This window comes from Styela clava, chromosome 8 (assembly GCF_964204865.1).
Source record: "Styela clava chromosome 8, kaStyClav1.hap1.2, whole genome shotgun sequence".
Taxonomy (NCBI): Eukaryota; Metazoa; Chordata; class Ascidiacea; order Stolidobranchia; family Styelidae; genus Styela; species Styela clava.
In genome coordinates, this window is record NC_135257.1 from 18,995,467 (window position 1) to 19,011,190 (window position 15,724).

The 15,724-nt window shown below is 38.8% G+C and overlaps 31 non-coding genes across 31 annotated transcripts; 25 read left to right on the forward strand and 6 right to left on the reverse strand.

Moving 5' to 3' along the window:
• Positions 1-659: 659 nt before the first annotated feature.
• On the forward strand, positions 660-731 carry Trnaq-uug (transfer RNA glutamine (anticodon UUG)). Its single transcript has one exon. It is a non-coding gene; the product is annotated as a tRNA-Gln (tRNA).
• Positions 732-964: 233 nt separating this feature from the next.
• Trnal-caa (transfer RNA leucine (anticodon CAA)) lies at positions 965-1,081 on the forward strand. Its single transcript has 2 exons — positions 965-1,002; positions 1,036-1,081. It is a non-coding gene; the product is annotated as a tRNA-Leu (tRNA).
• A 231-nt stretch (positions 1,082-1,312) lies between these two features.
• On the forward strand, positions 1,313-1,384 carry Trnaq-cug (transfer RNA glutamine (anticodon CUG)). Its single transcript has one exon. It is a non-coding gene; the product is annotated as a tRNA-Gln (tRNA).
• Positions 1,385-1,951: 567 nt separating this feature from the next.
• On the reverse strand, positions 1,952-2,025 carry Trnat-agu (transfer RNA threonine (anticodon AGU)). Its single transcript has one exon. It is a non-coding gene; the product is annotated as a tRNA-Thr (tRNA).
• Positions 2,026-2,419: 394 nt separating this feature from the next.
• Trnal-caa (transfer RNA leucine (anticodon CAA)) lies at positions 2,420-2,536 on the forward strand. The gene is made up of 2 exons: positions 2,420-2,457; positions 2,491-2,536. It is a non-coding gene; the product is annotated as a tRNA-Leu (tRNA).
• Positions 2,537-2,768: 232 nt separating this feature from the next.
• Positions 2,769-2,840, forward strand: Trnaq-cug (transfer RNA glutamine (anticodon CUG)). Its single transcript has one exon. It is a non-coding gene; the product is annotated as a tRNA-Gln (tRNA).
• A 730-nt stretch (positions 2,841-3,570) lies between these two features.
• On the forward strand, positions 3,571-3,642 carry Trnaq-uug (transfer RNA glutamine (anticodon UUG)). Its single transcript has one exon. It is a non-coding gene; the product is annotated as a tRNA-Gln (tRNA).
• A 581-nt stretch (positions 3,643-4,223) lies between these two features.
• Trnaq-cug (transfer RNA glutamine (anticodon CUG)) lies at positions 4,224-4,295 on the forward strand. The gene has a single exon. It is a non-coding gene; the product is annotated as a tRNA-Gln (tRNA).
• Positions 4,296-4,862: 567 nt separating this feature from the next.
• Trnat-agu (transfer RNA threonine (anticodon AGU)) lies at positions 4,863-4,936 on the reverse strand. The gene has a single exon. It is a non-coding gene; the product is annotated as a tRNA-Thr (tRNA).
• A 415-nt stretch (positions 4,937-5,351) lies between these two features.
• Positions 5,352-5,468, forward strand: Trnal-caa (transfer RNA leucine (anticodon CAA)). The gene is made up of 2 exons: positions 5,352-5,389; positions 5,423-5,468. It is a non-coding gene; the product is annotated as a tRNA-Leu (tRNA).
• A 1,033-nt stretch (positions 5,469-6,501) lies between these two features.
• Trnaq-uug (transfer RNA glutamine (anticodon UUG)) lies at positions 6,502-6,573 on the forward strand. The gene has a single exon. It is a non-coding gene; the product is annotated as a tRNA-Gln (tRNA).
• A 233-nt stretch (positions 6,574-6,806) lies between these two features.
• On the forward strand, positions 6,807-6,923 carry Trnal-caa (transfer RNA leucine (anticodon CAA)). The gene is made up of 2 exons: positions 6,807-6,844; positions 6,878-6,923. It is a non-coding gene; the product is annotated as a tRNA-Leu (tRNA).
• Positions 6,924-7,154: 231 nt separating this feature from the next.
• On the forward strand, positions 7,155-7,226 carry Trnaq-cug (transfer RNA glutamine (anticodon CUG)). The gene has a single exon. It is a non-coding gene; the product is annotated as a tRNA-Gln (tRNA).
• Positions 7,227-7,793: 567 nt separating this feature from the next.
• Positions 7,794-7,867, reverse strand: Trnat-agu (transfer RNA threonine (anticodon AGU)). The gene has a single exon. It is a non-coding gene; the product is annotated as a tRNA-Thr (tRNA).
• Positions 7,868-8,530: 663 nt separating this feature from the next.
• On the forward strand, positions 8,531-8,602 carry Trnaq-cug (transfer RNA glutamine (anticodon CUG)). Its single transcript has one exon. It is a non-coding gene; the product is annotated as a tRNA-Gln (tRNA).
• Positions 8,603-9,332: 730 nt separating this feature from the next.
• Positions 9,333-9,404, forward strand: Trnaq-uug (transfer RNA glutamine (anticodon UUG)). The gene has a single exon. It is a non-coding gene; the product is annotated as a tRNA-Gln (tRNA).
• A 233-nt stretch (positions 9,405-9,637) lies between these two features.
• On the forward strand, positions 9,638-9,754 carry Trnal-caa (transfer RNA leucine (anticodon CAA)). Its single transcript has 2 exons — positions 9,638-9,675; positions 9,709-9,754. It is a non-coding gene; the product is annotated as a tRNA-Leu (tRNA).
• Positions 9,755-10,609: 855 nt separating this feature from the next.
• Trnat-agu (transfer RNA threonine (anticodon AGU)) lies at positions 10,610-10,683 on the reverse strand. The gene has a single exon. It is a non-coding gene; the product is annotated as a tRNA-Thr (tRNA).
• An 89-nt stretch (positions 10,684-10,772) lies between these two features.
• Positions 10,773-10,844, forward strand: Trnaq-uug (transfer RNA glutamine (anticodon UUG)). The gene has a single exon. It is a non-coding gene; the product is annotated as a tRNA-Gln (tRNA).
• Positions 10,845-11,077: 233 nt separating this feature from the next.
• Trnal-caa (transfer RNA leucine (anticodon CAA)) lies at positions 11,078-11,194 on the forward strand. Its single transcript has 2 exons — positions 11,078-11,115; positions 11,149-11,194. It is a non-coding gene; the product is annotated as a tRNA-Leu (tRNA).
• A 230-nt stretch (positions 11,195-11,424) lies between these two features.
• On the forward strand, positions 11,425-11,497 carry Trnaq-cug (transfer RNA glutamine (anticodon CUG)). Its single transcript has one exon. It is a non-coding gene; the product is annotated as a tRNA-Gln (tRNA).
• Positions 11,498-12,048: 551 nt separating this feature from the next.
• Trnat-agu (transfer RNA threonine (anticodon AGU)) lies at positions 12,049-12,122 on the reverse strand. The gene has a single exon. It is a non-coding gene; the product is annotated as a tRNA-Thr (tRNA).
• Positions 12,123-12,211: 89 nt separating this feature from the next.
• On the forward strand, positions 12,212-12,283 carry Trnaq-uug (transfer RNA glutamine (anticodon UUG)). Its single transcript has one exon. It is a non-coding gene; the product is annotated as a tRNA-Gln (tRNA).
• A 233-nt stretch (positions 12,284-12,516) lies between these two features.
• Positions 12,517-12,633, forward strand: Trnal-caa (transfer RNA leucine (anticodon CAA)). Its single transcript has 2 exons — positions 12,517-12,554; positions 12,588-12,633. It is a non-coding gene; the product is annotated as a tRNA-Leu (tRNA).
• A 231-nt stretch (positions 12,634-12,864) lies between these two features.
• On the forward strand, positions 12,865-12,936 carry Trnaq-cug (transfer RNA glutamine (anticodon CUG)). Its single transcript has one exon. It is a non-coding gene; the product is annotated as a tRNA-Gln (tRNA).
• A 730-nt stretch (positions 12,937-13,666) lies between these two features.
• Trnaq-uug (transfer RNA glutamine (anticodon UUG)) lies at positions 13,667-13,738 on the forward strand. The gene has a single exon. It is a non-coding gene; the product is annotated as a tRNA-Gln (tRNA).
• A 233-nt stretch (positions 13,739-13,971) lies between these two features.
• Trnal-caa (transfer RNA leucine (anticodon CAA)) lies at positions 13,972-14,088 on the forward strand. Its single transcript has 2 exons — positions 13,972-14,009; positions 14,043-14,088. It is a non-coding gene; the product is annotated as a tRNA-Leu (tRNA).
• A 232-nt stretch (positions 14,089-14,320) lies between these two features.
• On the forward strand, positions 14,321-14,392 carry Trnaq-cug (transfer RNA glutamine (anticodon CUG)). The gene has a single exon. It is a non-coding gene; the product is annotated as a tRNA-Gln (tRNA).
• Positions 14,393-14,959: 567 nt separating this feature from the next.
• Trnat-agu (transfer RNA threonine (anticodon AGU)) lies at positions 14,960-15,033 on the reverse strand. Its single transcript has one exon. It is a non-coding gene; the product is annotated as a tRNA-Thr (tRNA).
• An 89-nt stretch (positions 15,034-15,122) lies between these two features.
• Positions 15,123-15,194, forward strand: Trnaq-uug (transfer RNA glutamine (anticodon UUG)). Its single transcript has one exon. It is a non-coding gene; the product is annotated as a tRNA-Gln (tRNA).
• Positions 15,195-15,427: 233 nt separating this feature from the next.
• On the forward strand, positions 15,428-15,544 carry Trnal-caa (transfer RNA leucine (anticodon CAA)). The gene is made up of 2 exons: positions 15,428-15,465; positions 15,499-15,544. It is a non-coding gene; the product is annotated as a tRNA-Leu (tRNA).
• The last annotated feature ends 180 nt before the right edge of the window (positions 15,545-15,724 follow it).

Consider the following 15,724-nt stretch of genomic DNA (forward strand, 5'->3'; position numbering starts at 1 on the left):
TGCAGAACTGCTCTTTCAACTTTAAATTGTTCATATTCAAACCTCAAGAAAGTGCATATATTGCAGATTAGTGAAAGAAATAAGAAACTAGTTAAATTCGCTCTGTTCTCCGAATTCGTATTCGTCTCAAGGCCGCCCAGTAGCATAACACATTTGGCCCTCAAATGGATTCGCGACTTTGAAATCAAGTTTATGACTCACGCCTTTTCTGTTCACTCCATAAGAACGAGTTGAAACCCATATTCCTGATTTAGGAGAAACAGATCTCGAATAATTCTAATTACTAAATACCTGTTTATCGTCGTTTGTAGTTGGACGTCCGTCAATTTTATGTTGAACATCACGGTGTAATTTGTTTCAAATCTTGCCTCCGAAAGCACTGATCACTTCGATTTTTTGTATGTCGGTCGCGAAAAAACTGAACTTTATTTATTGAATTCATAGAATGTAGAAGAAAAGATTTAAGTCAAAATGGTCTGCGGGATCCCTATGACTAAGGCACCACTGGGATTTGAAACCAGGATATCCTGTTTACTAGACAGGCGCTTTAACCAACTAAACCATGGCGCCAATCGCCAACGAATTTTGATCGAAAGTTGTTAATTTCGACTTGATTATGTTTATTATTATTTTAATTATCACAAATCGCATATATCGGCGGCCCCATGGTGTAATGGTTAGCACTCTGGACTTTGAATCCAGCGATCCGAGTTCAAATCTCGGTGGGACCTGTGCTGTATGAATTCCTCAGCTATTCTTGAATATTGTGATTTGATGAAAAAACATTTTATATAAACTCAATATCATACCTCCCTGGTTCTGTCACACAGTAATACCGCAAACAGGAGTTGGTATTAAGTGCTTACAGTCACATGCTTTTAAAACAGATAGTATCTCGCGTGAGTCGTTTTTGTTAGACTGAAATATGATTTAATAGAGCACCAATATCACCCTACAAGCAGTTGTCAAGATGGCCGAGTGGTCTAAGGCGCCAGACTCAAGAGTCACCTCTTTCCTTAAGCTGGATTGTGAGAATTCTGGTCTCCGAATGGAGGCGTGGGTTCGAATCCCACTTCTGACATCGTCCTTTTATCACTACCATAAAACACTTTTCAAACACATAGGAGTTGTCAAATAACTTAAATCAGATCCTTTTAATTTAAATTGGGACTCCAGTAAACATTGTAGTATACAGATTGTAGGGCTTAACAGTCTGGATTAATTGAAAGTTTAAGGGATCCGATTTCAAATGTCCGGTACACCTGACGACGTTATGAACAATAAAGCAGAACATAAAACAACTTGTTTTATTGGCCCCATGGTGTAATGGTTAGCACTCTGGACTCTGAATCCAGCGATCCGAGTTCAAATCTCGGTGGGACCTTTGTTATATGGTTTTAAGAGAGTCAGTCGTTTGTATACCTTGAGTGTACTCCGAATGCAGAACTGCTCTTTCAAGTTTAAATTGTTCATATTCAAACCTCAAGAAAGTGCATATATTGCAGATTAGTGAAAGAAATAAGAAACTAGTTAAATTCGCTCTGTTCTTCGAAACCGTATTCGTCTCAAGGCCGCCCAGTAGCATAACACATTTGGCCCTCAAATGGATTCGTGACTTTGAAATCAAGTTTATGACTCACGCCTTTTCTGTTCTCTCCATAAGAACGAGTTGAAACCCATATTCCTGATTTAGGAGAAATAGATCTCGAATAATTCTAATTACTAAATACCTGTTAATCGTCGTTTGTAGTTGGGCGTCTGTCGATTTTATGTTGAACATTACGGTGTAATTTTTTCCAATCTTGCCTCCGAAAGCACTGATCACGTATACACTTTAACGATTTCGATTCTTTGTATGTCGGTCGCGAAAAAGCTGAACTTTAATTATTGAATTCATAGAATGTAGAAAAAAAGATTTAAGTCAAAATAGTCTGCGGGATCCCTATGACTAAGGCACCACTGGGATTCGAACCCAGGATCTCCTGTTTACTAGACAGGCGCTTTAACCAACTAAGCCATGGCGCCAATCGCCAACGAATTTTGATCGAAAGTTGTTAATTTCGACTTGATTATGTTTATTATTATTTTAATTATCACAATTCGCATATATCGGCGGCCCCATGGTGGAATGATTAGCACTCTGGACTTTGAATCCAGCGATCCGAGTTCAAATCTCGGTGGGACCTGTGCGGTATGAATTCCTCAGCTATTTTTGAATATTGTGATTTGATGACAAAACATTTTATATAAACTCATAATCATACCTCCCTGGTTCTGTCACACAGTAATACCGCAAACAGGAGTTGGTATTAAGTGCTTACAGTCATATGCTTTTAAAACAAATAGTATCTCGCGTGAGTCGTTTTTGTAAGACTAAAATATGATTTAATGGAGCACCAATATCACCCTACAAGCAGATGTCAGGATGGCCGAGTGGTCTAAGGCGCCAGACTCAAGAGTCACCTCTTTCCTTAAGCTGGATTGTGAGAATTCTGGTCTCCGTATGGAGGCGTGGGTTCGAATCCCACTTCTGACATCGTCCTTTTATCACTACCATAAAACACTTAACAAACACATAGGAGTTGTCAAATAACTTAAAATCAGATCCTTTTAATTAAAATTGGGACTCTAGTAAACATTTTAGTATACAGATTGTAGGGCTTAACAGTCTGGATTAATTGAAAGTTTAAGTGATCCGATTTCTAATGTCCGGTACACCTGACGACGTTATGAACAATAAAGCAGAACATAAAACAAATTCTTTTATTGGCCCCGTGGTGTAATGGTTAGCACTCTGGACTCTGAATCCAGCGATCCGAGTTCAAATCTCGGTGGGACCTTTGTTATATGGTTCTAAGAGAGTCAGTCGTTTGTATACCTTGAGTGTACTCCGAATGCAGAACTGCTCTTTCAACTTTAAATTGTTCATATTCAAACCTCAAAAAAGTTCATATATTGCAGATTAGTGAAAGAAATAAGAAACTAGTTAAATTCGCTCTGTTCTTCGAATCCGTATTCGTCTCAAGGCCGCCCAGTAGCATAACAAATTTGGCCCTGAAATGGATTCGTGACTTTGAAATCAAGTTTATGACTCACGCCTTTTCGGTTCACTCCATAAGAACGAGTTGAAACCCATATTCCTGATTTAGGAGAAATAGAATCTTGAATAGTTCTAATTACTAAATACCTGTTAACCATCGTTTGTAGTTGGGCGTCCGTCGATTTTATGTTGAACATCACGGTGTAATTTTTTTCAATCTTGCCTCCGAAAGCACTGATCACGTATACACTTTAACGATTTCGATTCTTTGAATGTCGGTCGCGAAAAGCTGAACTTTAATTATTGAATTCATAGAATGTAGAAGAAAAGATTTAAGTCAAAATGGTCTGCGGGATCCCTATGACTAAGGTACCACTGGGTTTCGAACCCAGGATCTCCTGTTTACTAGACAGGCGCTTTAACCAACCAAGCCATGGCGCCAATCGCCAATGAATTTTGATCGAAAGTTGTTAATTTCGACTTGATTATGTTTATTATTATTTTAATTATCACAAATCGCATATATCGGCGGCCCCATGGTGTAATGGTTAGCACTCTGGACTTTGAATCCAGCGATCCGAGTTCAAATCTCGGTGGGACCTGTGCGGTATGAATTCCTCAGCTATTTTTGAATATTGTGATTTGATGACAAAACATTTTATATAAACTCAATATCATACCTCCCTGGTTCTCTCACACAGTAATACCGCAAACAGGAGTTGGTATTAAGTGCTTACAGTCACATGCTTTTAAAACAAATAGTATCTCGCGTGAGTCGTTTTTGTAAGACTGAAATATGATTTAATAGAGCACCAATAACACCCTAGAAGCAGTTGTCAGGATGGCCGAGTGGCCTAAGGCGCCAGACTCAAGAGTCACCTCTTTCCTTAAGCTGGATCGTGAGAATTGTGGTCTCCGAATGGAGACGTGGGTTCGAATCCCACTTCTTAAAAAGTCCTTTTATCATTACCATAAAACACTTAACAAACACATAGGAGTTGTCAAATAACTTAAATCAGATCCTTTTAATTAAAATTGGGACTCTAGTAAACATTGTAGTATACAGATTGTAGGGCCCAACAGTCTGGATTAATTGAAAGTTTAAGTGATCCGATTTCAAATGTACGGTACACCTGACGACGTTATGAACAATAAAGCAGAACATAAAACAACTTGTTTTATTGGCCCCATGGTGTAATGGTTAGCACTCTGGACTCTGAATCCAGCGATCCGAGTTCAATTCTCGGTGGGACCTTTGTTATATGGTTTTAAGAGAGTCAGTCGTTTGTGTACCATGAGTGTACTCCGAATGCAGAACTGCTCTTTCAACTTCAAATTGTTCATATTCAAACCTCAAGAAAGTGCATATATTGTAGATTAGTGAAATAAATATGAAACTAGTTAAATTCGCTCTGTTCTTCGAATCCGTATTCGTCTCAAGGCCGCCCAGTAGCATACCACATTTGGTCCTCAAATGGATTCGTGACTTTGAAATCAAGTTTATGACTCAGGCCTTTTCTGTTCACTCCATAAGAACGAGTTGAAACCCATATTCCTGATTTAGGAGAAATAGATCTCGAATAATTCTAATTACTAAATACCTGTTAATCGTCGTTTGTAGTTGGGCGTCCGTCGATTTTATGTTGAACATCACGGTGTAATTTTTTCCAATCTTGCCTCCGAAAGCACTGATCACGTATACACTTTAACGATTTCGATTCTTTGTATGTCGGTCGCGAAAAAGCTGAACTTTAATTATTGAATTCATAGAATGTAGAAGAAAAGATTTAAGTCAAAATGGTCTGCGGGATCCCTATGATTAAGGCACCACTGGGATTCGAACCCTGGATCTCCTGTTTACTAGACAGGCGCTTTAACCAACTAAGCCATGGCGCCAATCGCCAACGCCATCGCCATCGCCATCGCCTAATTTTGATCCAAAGTTGTTAATTTCGACTTGATTATGTTTATTATTATTTTAATTATCACAAACCGCATATGTCGGCGGCCCTATGGTGTAATGGTTAGCACTCTGGAGTTTGAATCCAGCGATCCGAGTACAAATCTCGGTGGGACCTGTGCGGTATGAATTCCTCAGCTGTTTTTGAATATTGGGATTTGATGACAAAACTTTTTATATAAACTCATAATCATACCTCCCTGGTTCTGTCACACAGTAATACCGCAAACAGGAGTTGGTATTAAGTGCTTACAGTCATATGCTTTTAAAACAAATAGTATCTCGCGTGAGTCGTTTTTGTAAGACTGAAATATGATTTAATAGAGCACCAATAACACCCTACAAGCAGTTGTCAGGATGGCCGAGTGGTCTAAGGCGCCAGACGCAAGAGTCACCTCTTTCCTTAAGCTGGATAGTGAGAATTCTAGTCTCCGAATGGAGGCGTGGGTTCGAATCCCACTTCTGACAACGTCCTTTTATCCCTACCATAAAACACTTAACAAACACATAGGAGTTGTCAAATAACTTAAATCAGATCCTTTTAATTAAAATTCGGACTTTAGTAAACATTGTAGTATACAGATTGTAGGGCTCAACAGTCTGGATTAATTGAAAGTTTAAGTGATCCGATTTCAAATGTCCGGTACACCTGACGACGTCATGAAGAATAAAGCAGAACATAAAACAACTTGTATTATTGGCCCCATGGTGAAATGGTTAGCACTCTGGATTCTGAATCCAGCGATCCGAGTTCAAATCTCGGTGGAACATTTGTTATATGTTTTTAAGAGAGTCAGTCGTTTGTATACTTTGAGTGTACTCCGAATGCAGAACTGCTCTTTCAACTTTAAATTGTTCATATTCAAACCTCAAGAAAGTGCATATATTGCAGATTAGTGAAAGAAATAAGAAACTAGTTAAATTCGCTCTGTTCTCCGAATTCGTATTCGTCTCAAGGCCGCCCAGTAGCATAACACATTTGGCCCTCAAATGGATTCGTGAGTTTGAAATCAAGTTTATGACTCACGCCTTTTCTGTTCACTCCATAAGAACGAGTTGAAACCTATATTCCTGATTTAGGAGAAATAGATCTCGAATAATTCTAATTACTAAATACCTGTTAATCGTCGTTTGTAGTTGGGCGTCCGTCGATTTTATGTTGAACATCACGGTGTAATTTTTTCCAATCTTGCCTCCGAAAGCACTGATCACGTATACACTTTAACGATTTCGATTCTTTGTATGTCGGTCGCAAAAAAGCTGAACTTTAATTATTGAATTCATAGAATGTAGAAGAAAAGATTTAAGGCAAAATGGTCTGCGGGATCCCTATGATAAAGGCACCACTGGGATTTGAACCCAGGATCTCCTGTTTACTAGACAGGCGCTTAAAACAACTAAGCCATGGCGCCAATCGCCAAAGAATTTTGAACGAAAGTTGTTAATTTCGACTTGATTATGTTTATTATTATTTTAATTATCAAAAATCGCATATATCGGCGGCCCCATGGTGTAATGGTTAGCACTCTGGACTTTGAATCCAGCGATCCGAGTTCAAATCTCGGTGGGACCTGTACGGTATGAATTCCTCCGCTATTTTTGAATATTGTGATTTGATGACAAAACATTTTATAAAAACTCATAATCATACCTCCCTGGTTCTGTCACACAGTAATACCGCAAACAGGAGTTGGTATTAAGTGCTTACAGTCATATGCTTTTAAAACAAATAGTATCTCGCGTGAGTCGTTTTTGTAAGACTGAAATATGATTTAATAGAGCACCAATATCACCCTACAAGCAGTTGTCAGGATGGCCGAGTGGTCTGAGGCGCCAGACTCAAGAGTCACCTCTTTCCTTAAGCTGGCTTGTGAGAATTCTGGTCTCCGAATGGAGGCGTGGGTTCGAATCCCACTTCTGACATCGTCGTTTTATCCCTACCATAAAACACTTAACAAACACATAGGAGTTGTCAAATAACTTAAATCAGATCCTTTTAATTAAAATTGGGACTCTGGTAAACATTTTAGTACACAGATTGTAGGGCTTAACAGTCTGGATTAGTTGAAAGTTTAAGTGATCCGATTTCAAATGTACAGTACACCTGACGACGTTATGAACAATAAAGCAGAACATAAAACAACTTGTTTTATTGGCCCCATGGTGTAATGATTAGCACTCTGGACTCTGAATCCAGCGATCCGAGTTCAAATCTCGGTGGGACCTTTGTTATATGGTTTTAAGAGAGTCAGTCGTTTGTGTACCTTGAGTGTACTCCGAATGCAGAACTGCTCTTTCAACTTTAAATTGTTCATATTCAAACCTCAAGAATGCGCATATATTGCAGATTAGTGAAATAAATAAGAAACTAGTTAAATTCGCTCTGTTCTTCGAATCCGTATTCGTCTCAAGGCCGCCCAGTAGCATACCACATTTGGTCCTCAAATGGATTCGTGACTTTGAAATCAAGTTTATGACTCACGCCTTTTCTGTTCACTCCATAAGAACGAGTTGAAACCCATATTCCTGATTTAGGAGAAATAGATCTCGAATAATTCCAATTACTAAATACCTGTTAATCGTCGTTTGTAGTTGGGCGTCCGTCGATTTTATGTTGAACATCACGGTGTAATTTTTTCCAATCTTGCCTCCGAAAGCACTGATCACGTATACACTTTAACGATTTCGATTCTTTGTATGTCGGTCGCGAAAAAGCTGAACTTTAATTATTGAATTCATAGAATGTAGAAGAAAAGATTTAAGTCAAAATGGTCTGCGGGATCCCTATGACCAAGGCACCACTGGGATTCGAACCCAGGATCTCCTGTTTACTAGACAGGCGCTCTAACCAACTAAGCCATGGCGCCAATCGCCAACGCCATCGCCATCGCCATCGCCTAATTTTGATCGAAAGTTGTTAATTTCGACTTGATTATGTTTATTATTATTTTAATTATCACAAACCGCATATGTCGGCGGCCCCATGGTGTGATGGTTAGCACTCTGGAGTTTGAATCCAGCGATCCGAGTACAAATCTCGGTGGGACCTGTGCGGTATGAATTCCACAGCTATTTTTGAATATTGTGATTTGATGACAAAACTTTTTATATAAACTCATAATCATACTTCCCTGGTTCTGTCACACAGTAATACCGCAAACAGGAGTTGGTATTAAGTGCTTACAGTCATATGCTTTTAAAACAAATAGCCAGACTCAAGAGTCACCTCTTTCCTTAAGCTGGATTATGAGAATTCTGGTTTCCGAATGGAGGCGTGGGTTCAAATCCCACTTCTGACAACGTCCTTTTATCACTACCATAAAACACTTAACAAACACATAGGAGTTGTCAAATAACTTAAATCAGATCTTTTTAATTAAAATTGGGACTCTAGTAAACATTGTAGTATACAGATTGTAGGGCCTAACAGTCTGGATTAATTGAAAGTTTAAGTGATCCGATTTCAAATGTCCGGTACACCTGACGACGTTATGAACAATAAAGCAGAACATAAAACAACTTTTATTATTGGCCCCATGGTGAAATGGTTAGCACTCTGGACTCTGAATCCAGCGATCCGAGTTCAAATCTCGGTGGGACCTTTGTTATATGGTTTTAAGAGAGTCAGTCGTTTGTATACCTTGAGTGTACTCCGAATGCAGAACTGCTCTTTCAACTTTAAATTGTTCATATTCAAACCTCAAAAAAGTTCATATATTGCAGATTAGTGAAAGAAATAAGAAACTAGTTAAATTCGCTCTGTTCTTCGAATCCGTATTCGTCTCAAGGCCGCCCAGTAGCATAACACATTTGGCCCTCAAATGGATTCGTGACTTTGAAATCAAGTTTATGACTCACGCCTTTTCTGTTCACTCCATAAGAACGAGTTGAAACCCATATTCCTGATTTAGGAGAAATAGAATCTTGAATAGTTCTAATTACTAAATACCTGTTAACCATCGTTTGTAGTTGGGCGTCCGTCGATTTTATGTTGAACATCACGGTGTAATTTTTTTCAATCTTGCCTCCGAAAGCACTGATCACGTATACACTTTAACGATTTCGATTCTTTGAATGTCGGTCGCGAAAAGCTGAACTTTAATTATTGAATTCATAGAATGTAGAAGAAAAGATTTAAGTCAAAATGGTCTGCGGGATCCCTATGACTAATGTACCACTGGGTTTCGAACCCAGGATCTCCTGTTTACTAGACAGGCGCTTTAACCAACCAAGCCATGGCGCCAATCGCCAATGAATTTTGATCGAAAGTTGTTAATTTCGACTTGATTATGTTTATTATTATTTTAATTATCACAAATCGCATATATCGGCGGCCCCATGGTGTAATGGTTAGCACTCTGGATTTTGAATCCAGCGATCCGAGTTCAAATCTCGGTGGGACCTGTGCGGTATGAATTCCTCAGCTATTTTTGAATATTGTGATTTGATGACAAAACATTTTATATAAACTCAATATCATACCTCCCTGGTTCTCTCACACAGTAATACCGCAAACAGGAGTTGGTATTAAGTGCTTACAGTCACATGCTTTTAAAACAAATAGTATCTCGCGTGAGTCGTTTTTGTAAGACTGAAATATGATTTAATAGAGCACCAATATCACCCTACAAGCAGTTGTCAGGATGGCCGAGTGGTCTAAGGCGCCAGACTCAAGAGTCACCTCTTTCCTTAAGCTGGATTGTGAGAATTCTGGTCTCCGAATGGAGGCGTGGGCTCGAATCCCACTTCTGACATCGTCCTTTTATCACTACCATAAAACACTTAACAAACACATAGGAGTTGTCAAATAACTTAAAATCAGATCCTTTTAATTAAAATTGGGACTCTAGTAAACATTTTAGTATACAGATTGTAGGGCTTAACAGTCTGGATTAATTGAAAGTTTAAGTGATCCGATTTCTAATGTCCGGTACACCTGACGACGTTATGAACAATAAAGCAGAACATAAAACAACTTTTATTATTGGCCCCATGGTGAAATGGTTAGCACTCTGGATTCTGAATCCAGCGATCCGAGTTCAAATCTCGATTGGACCTTTGTTATATGGTTTTAAGAGAGTCAGTCGTTTGTATACTTTGAGTGTACTCCGAATGCAGAACTGCTCTTTCAACTTTGAATTGTTCATATTCAAACCTCAAGAAAGTGCATATAATGCAGATTAGTGAAAGAAATAAGAAACTAGTTAAATTCGCTCTGTTCTTCGAATCCGTATTCGTCTCAAGGCCGCCCAGTAGCATAACACATTTGGCCCTCAAATGGATTCGCGACTTTGAAATCAAGTTTATGAATCACGCCTTTTCTGTTCACTCCATAAGAACGAGTTGAAACCCATATTCCTGATTTAGGAGAAATAGATCTCGAATAATTCTAATTACTAAATACCTGTTTATCGTCGTTTGTAGTTGGACGTCCGTCAATTTTATGTTGAACATCACGGTGTAATTTGTTTCAAATCTTGCCTCCGAAAGCACTGATCACTTCGATTTTTTGTATGTCGGTCGCGAAAAAGCTGAACTTTATTTATTGAATTCATAGAATGTAGAAGAAAAGATTTAAGTCAAAATGGTCTGCGGGATCCCTATGACTAAGGCACCACTGGGATTCGAAACCAGGATCTCCTGTTTACTAGACAGGCGCTTTAACCAACTAAGCCATGGCGCCAATCGCCAACGAATTTTGATCGAAAGTTGTTAATTTCGACTTGATTATGTTTATTATTATTTTAATTATCACAAATCGCATATATCGACGACCCCATGGTGTAATGGTTAGCACTCTGGACTTTGAATCCAGCGATCCGAGTTCAATTCTCGGTGGGACCTGTGCTGTATGAATTCCTCAGCTATTCTTGAATATTGTGATTTGATGAAAAAACATTTTATATAAACTCAATATCATACCTCCCTGGTTCTGTCACACAGTAATACCGCAAACAGGAGTTGGTATTAAGTGCTTACAGTCACATGCTTTTAAAACAGATAGTATCTCGCGTGAGTCGTTTTTGTTAGATTGAAATATGATTTAATAGAGCACCAATATCACCCTACAAGCAGTTGTCAGGATGGCCGAGTGGTCTAAGGCGCCAGACTCAAGAGTCACCTCTTTCCTTAAGCTGGATTGTGAGAATTCTGGTCTCCGAATGGAGGCGTGGGTTCGAATCCCACTTCTGACATCGTCCTTTTATCACTACCATAAAACACTTTACAAACACATAGGAGTTGTCAAATAACTTAAATCAGATCCTTTTAATTTAAATTGGGACTCTAGTAAACATTGTAGTATACAGATTGTAGGGCTTAACAGTCTGGATTAATTGAAAGTTTAAGGGATCCGATTTCAAATGTCCGGTACACCTGACGACGTTATGAACAATAAAGCAGAACATAAAACAACTTGTTTTATTGGCCCCATGGTGTAATGGTTAGCACTCTGGACTCTGAATCCAGCGATCCGAGTTCAAATCTCGGTGGGACATTTGTTATATGGTTTTAAGAGAGTCAGTCGTTTGTATACCTTGAGTGTACTCCGAATGCAGAACTGCTCTTTCAAGTTTAAATTGTTCATATTCAAACCTCAAGAAAGTGAATATATTGCAGATTAGTGAAAGAAATAAGAAACTAGTTAAATTCGCTCTGTTCTTCGAAACCGTATTCGTCTCAAGGCCGCCCAGTAGCATAACACATTTGGCCCTCAAATGGATTCGCGACTTTGAAATCAAGTTTATGACTCACGCCTTTTCTGTTCACTCCATAAGAACGAGTTGAAACCCATATTCCTGATTTAGGAGAAATAGATCTCGAATAATTCTAATTACTAAATACCTGTTTATCGTCGTTTGTAGTTGGACGTCCGTCAATTTTATGTTGAACATCACGGTGTAATTTGTTTCAAATCTTGCCTCCGAAAGCACTGATCACTTCGAATTTTTGTATGTCGGTCGCGAAAAAGCTGAACTTTATTTATTGAATTCATAGAATGTAGAAGAAAAGATTTAAGTCAAAATGGTCTGCGGGATCCCTATGACTAAGGCACCACTGGGATTCGAAACCAGGATCTCCTGTTTACTAGACAGGCGCTTTAACCAACTAAGCCATGGCGCCAATCGCCAACGAATTTTGATCGAAAGTTGTTAATTTCGACTTGATTATGTTTATTATTATTTTAATTATCACAAATCGCATATATCGGCGGCCCCATGGTGTAATGGTTAGCACTCTGGACTTTGAATCCAGCGATCCGAGTTCAATTCTCGGTGGGACCTGTGCTGTATGAATTCCTCAGCTATTCTTGAATATTGTGATTTGATGAAAAAACATTTTATATAAACTCAATATCATACCTCCCTGGTTCTGTCACACAGTAATACCGCAAACAGGAGTTGGTATTAAGTGCTTACAGTCACATGCTTTTAAAACAGATAGTATCTCGCGTGAGTCGTTTTTGTTAGATTGAAATATGATTTAATAGAGCACCAATATCACCCTACAAGCAGTTGTCCGGATGGCCGAGTGGTCTAAGGCGCCAGACTCAAGAGTCACCTCTTTCCTTAAGCTGGATTGTGAGAATTCTGGTCTCCGAATGGAGGCGTGGGTTCGAATCCCACTTCTGACATCGTCCTTTTATCACTACCATAAAACACTTTACAAACACATAGGAGTTGTCAAATAACTTAAATCAGATCCTTTTAATTTAAATTGGGACTCTAGTAAACATTGTAGTATACAGATTGTAGGGCTTAACAGTCTGGATTATTTGAAAGTTTAAGGGATCCGATTTCAAATGTCCGGTACACCTGACGACGTTATGAACAATAAAGCAGAACATAAAACAACTTGTTTTATTGGCCCCATAGTGTAATGGTTAGCACTCTGGACTCTGAATCCAGCGATCCGAGTTCAAATCTCGGTGGGACCTTTGTTATATGGTTTTAAGAGAGTCAGTCGTTTGTATACCTTGAGTGTACTCCGAATGCAGAACTGCTCTTTCAAGTTTAAATTGTTCATATTCAAACCTCAAGAAAGTGCATATATTGCAGATTAGTGAAAGAAATAAGAAACTAGTTAAATTCGCTCTGTTCTTCGAAACCGTATTCGTCTCAAGGCCGCCCAGTAGCATAACACATTTGGCCCTCAAATGGATTCGTGACTTTGAAATCAAGTTTATGACTCACGCCTTTTCTGTTCTCTCCATAAGAACGAGTTGAAACCCATATTCCTGATTTAGGAGAAATAGATCTCGAATAATTCTAATTACTAAATACCTGTTAATCGTCGTTTGTAGTTGGGCGTCTGTCGATTTTATGTTGAACATCACGGTGTAATTTTTTCCAATCTTGCCTCCGAAAGCACTGATCACGTATACACTTTAACGATTTCGATTCTTTGTATGTCGGTCGCGAAAAAGCTGAACTTTAATTATTGAATTCATAGAATGTAGAAAAAAAGATTTAAGTCAAAATGGTCTGCGGGATCCCTATGACTAAGGCATCACTGGGATTCGAACACAGGATCTCCTGTTTACTAGACAGGCGCTTTAACCAACTAAGCCATGGCGCCAATCGCCAACGAATTTTGATCGAAAGTTGTTAATTTCGACTTGATTATGTTTATTATTATTTTAATTATCACAATTCGCATATATCGGCGGCCCCATGGTGTAATGATTAGCACTCTGGACTTTGAATCCAGCGATCCGAGTTCAAATCTCGGTGGGACCTGTGCGGTATGAATTCCTCAGCTATTTTTGAATATTGTGATTTGATGACAAAACATTTTATATAAACTCATAATCATACCTCCCTGGTTCTGTCACACAGTAATACCGCAAACAGGAGTTGGTATTAAGTGCTTACAGTCATATGCTTTTAAAACAAATAGTATCTCGCGTGAGTCGTTTTTGTAAGACTAAAATATGATATAATGGAGCACCAATATCACCCTACAAGCAGTTGTCAGGATGGCCGAGTGGTCTAAGGCGCCAGACTCAAGAGTCAACTCTTTCCTTAAGCTGGATTGTGAGAATTCTGGTCTCCGAATGGAGGCGTGGGTTCGAATCCCACTTCTGACATCGTCCTTTTATCACTACCATAAAACACTTAACAAACACATAGGAGTTGTCAAATAACTTAAAATCAGATCCTTTTAATTAAAATTATGACTCTAGTAAACATTTTAGTATACAGATTGTAGGGCTTAACAGTCTGGATTAATTGAAAGTTTAAGTGATCCGATTTCTAATGTCCGGTACACCTGACGACGTTATGAACAATAAAGCAGAACATAAAACAAATTCTTTTATTGGCCCCATGGTGTAATGGTTAGCACTCTGGACTCTGAATCCAGCGATCCGAGTTCAAATCTCGGTGGGACCTTTGTTATATGGTTCTAAGAGAGTCAGTCGTTTGTATACCTTGAGTGTACTCCGAATGCAGAACTGCTCTTTCAACTTTAAATTGTTCATATTCAAACCTCAAAAAAGTTCATATATTGCAGATTAGTGAAAGAAATAAGAAACTAGTTAAATTCGCTCTGTTCTTCGAATCCGTATTCGTCTCAAGGCCGCCCAGTAGCATAACAAATTTGGCCCTGAAATGGATTTGTGACTTTGAAATCAAGTTTATGACTCACGCCTTTTCTGTTCACTCCATAAGAACGAGTTGAAACCCATATTCCTGATTTAGGAGAAATAGAATCTTGAATAATTATAATTACTAAATACCTGTTAACCATCGTTTGTAGTTGGGCGTCCGTCGATTTTATGTTGAACATCACGGTGTAATTTTTTTCAATCTTGCCTCCGAAAGCACTGATCACGTATACACTTTAACGATTTCGATTCTTTGAATGTCGGTCGCGAAAAGCTGAACTTTAATTATTGAATTCATAGAATGTAGAAGAAAAGATTTAAGTCAAAATGGTCTGCGGGATCCCTATGACTAAGGCACCACTGGGTTTCGAACCCAGGATCTCCTGTTTACTAGACAGGCGCTTTAACCAACCAAGCCATGGCGCCAATCGCCAACGAATTTTGATCGAAAGTTGTTAATTTCGACTTGATTATGTTTATTATTATTTTAATTATCACAAATCGCATATATCGGCGGCCCCATGGTGTAATGGTTAGCACTCTGGACTTTGAATCCAGCGATCCGAGTTCAAATCTCGGTGGGACCAGTGCGGTATGAATTCCTCAGCTATTTTTGAATATTGTGATTTGATGAGAAAACATTTTATATAAACTCAATATCATACCTCCCTGGTTCTGTCACACAGTAATACCGCAAACAGGAGTTGGTATTAAGTGCTTGCAGTCATATGCTTTTAAAACAAATAGTATCTCACGTGAGTCGTTTTTGTAAGACTGAAATATGATTTAATAGAGCACCAATATCACCCTACAAGCAGTTGTCAGGATGGCCGAGTGGTCTAAGGCGCCAGACTCAAGAGTCACCTCTTTCCCTAAGCTGGATTGTGAGAATTCTGGACTCCGAATGGAGGCGTGGGTTCGAATCCCACTTCTGACATCGTCCTTTTATCACTACCATAAAACACTTTACAAACACATAGGAGTTGTCAAATAACTTAAATCAGATCCTTTTAATTGAAATTGGGACTCTAGTAAACATTGTAGTATACAGATTGTAGGGCTTAACAGTCTGGATTAATTGAAAGTTTAAGGGATCCGATTTCAAATGTCCGGTACA